Source organism: Brassica napus, chromosome C9 (genome assembly GCF_020379485.1).
Source record: "Brassica napus cultivar Da-Ae chromosome C9, Da-Ae, whole genome shotgun sequence".
In the NCBI taxonomy this organism is placed as follows: Eukaryota; Viridiplantae; Streptophyta; class Magnoliopsida; order Brassicales; family Brassicaceae; genus Brassica; species Brassica napus.
The window spans coordinates 35,348,470-35,350,987 of NC_063452.1; the positions used below are offsets into that span (position 1 = coordinate 35,348,470).

The window sequence follows — 2,518 nt, forward strand, 5'->3', positions numbered from 1 at the left end:
ACGCAAAGAGGTGAGGATTGTTCCTAACGTTGGGGTTCGGGTGGTAGTTTTTGTACTGCCATCCTTGTCTTTTAACATAGCTCACTTCTTGCTGATCATCCACGGTATTGTCTCCTTCAGGTGTAGCGTCTGAAACATTGTTCTCTGATGCAGCTTCCTCCATGATGAACACTTGGCTCTGAATACCCATCAACAGCTGGTCAACCTTGGCCGCGAAGTCGTCTATGCAGTTTACGCTTTTGGAGCGATAATTCTCCTTGTTCTTGTTGAGGGAACTGGACGCCATATTTTCAATCAGTGCGAATGCACCAGGTGTTGTTTAGGTCATGAAATCCCCATTGCTCGAGGAATCTAGAGCATTGCAAAACTCATAGCTCACTCCATCATAGAACACTTCCAGTATATAGTCATCCTCAAACCCATGGTAAGGGCACTCCCTTCGGTATTCCTTGTAACGCTCCCAAGCATCATAGAAAGGTTCGTCGGTCTTTTGCTTGAAATTCGAGATCTTATGCCTCAGAGCTGCGGTTTTGGACTTCGTGTAGAAGTGGCTTAAGAACGCTGCTCTGACTTGTTCCCATGTAGTGAGCGTACCGGTTGGGAGCGAGTCAAGCCAGCGAGCTGCTTTCCCTTCCAAGGATAATGGGAACAACGTGCATTTGACGTAGTCTAGTGGCATTCCATTCGCGCGAGAGAAATTGCAGACTCTCTCGAAGTTCTCGATGTGGTCCAAAGGGATTTCAGCCGCGAGACCGTTAAACGTTTTCTTCTGCACCAAGCTGATCAAAGCAGGTTTGATATCATAATCTTGTCGAGTGCAGGGAGGAGGGATGATGGCGGAGCGAGTGGTGGGGAAGTTTCGCGGAAGGTTCCGCTCTCCGATGGGAGCGCCTTGTTGCTCGACTTGCTGAGCAGCGAGGTCGGCGGCTGCTTGGGGAGCAGCTTCTTGCGCATTGATGGTCTGTTGCATCTGCTGCATCTGTTGTTGCATGAGCGCCATTGCAGCAGTGAGATAATCTTGGCCTCCGTGATCAACCATTATGGTGTTAGTAGGCCGCGGTTGTTGACGGTTCTGTCTTTCTAATCTTGCGAGCTCTTCGTTACCTAGCGTGAATAATGGTCCTTGTGCGTTGCTCCGAGTATGTCTATTGGTCATGCACCTGGATCATTAGCTGAACAAAGAGAGAAAAGCAAGTTAGATGTTTTAGACTAATTATAGAACTGAAAAACAAAGGTAAAATATCTTGTCCCCGTCGCAACGGCGCCAAAACTTGATACACTAAAACTGAACCTTTCCTACTGTCAAGTTAACAATGATAATTGTAGTATTTCAAATTCATTCCAAAGGACCAGTCTACACTTTATTCTTATAAGTTTTCAACTTAGCTAAAACTAAAAGTGGGGTTTTGAATTAAGTTGTGACGTGCAAGTAAAGTAAATAATTTCAGATAATTAAAATTCAATATTAGAGATAAGCCGATCTAGGGTTTCTCATTGGATGTCAAGCTCAACCAAACATTTATTCAAGCTCCTTTAAACACAATCTAGAACACGGATCACTCTTAGTAGAACAATCCACTGTCGTGGTGCTGTTTCCTTTGCGGTTCGACCTTGATACCTAAAATGTCGTTTGGATCAAGGATGGATCACAAGTAATAGAGATCAAGTCCGATAGGTTCACCGCGCACTCAAGTATCTACTTTCGCTGACTAGAGATGCACGGCTCGTTCATTCAATATCAAGCAAACTGCTACATGGTTAATGAGTGGATTTAACCTAAGATCTAGCAGTAAGTGATCAGGTTAAAGCTAGCATTAAGAGCTGAGATGAACAAAGACACAATAGAGTTGCTTATTTATTTATAGTCTTGCGATTAACACCCTAGAATCCTAGACAAGCTAGCTGACTACTCAGCCATAACACAAGATGAACAAGACATGCTAACTGAATAATACTGCATATATATTAAGGGTAAATCAATAGGGTTCAGGATGATATTCTCTGTCAAGAAGAGGAGCCGTCTCCCTTACAATAGCAATTATTCTAGAATAGGTCTAGGTCTCTTGCAAAACTAGTGTGAAAATAAAAGATAGATAGAGGCCGCTTTTATATAGAGGCACCCTTAGACTTCAGAGTAGGGAATCGGCAATTAGGGGAAATCTTTGAAAGATATGTAAGCTTCCATAAATATCGAGAACAATCGTCTGGCTGCTCCTGGTAGGATCGACCGTCATACTGCTCCGCTGGATTGTTCTTCAGGGAAAATCTCCAATTCTTGCTCCTTTCTTCATGCTTCTTCCTTTAGCTCTTCTGTTTTCTCCAGACCTGGAATGACTCCAAAAACAATAGACTAACTCGATAAAACACTGAAGACAAGTTTGAAAGCACATACACAATGATGTCAAAAACACCATATATCACACCTACACGTTTATTTGTAGATCTGGTTCGTGGAAAGCCATAAGCTTCAGATCTGGTTCTACTCTCTTTTCAATTCTTAGATCTAAGGCCAAGGTGA

At 43.2% G+C, this 2,518-nt stretch overlaps 1 non-coding gene across 1 annotated transcript; it reads left to right on the forward strand.

Moving 5' to 3' along the window:
- Nucleotides 1–416: 416 nt before the first annotated feature.
- Nucleotides 417–523, forward strand: LOC125593622. The gene has a single exon (XR_007329522.1). It is a non-coding gene; the product is annotated as a small nucleolar RNA R71 (small nucleolar RNA).
- The last annotated feature ends 1,995 nt before the right edge of the window (nt 524–2,518 follow it).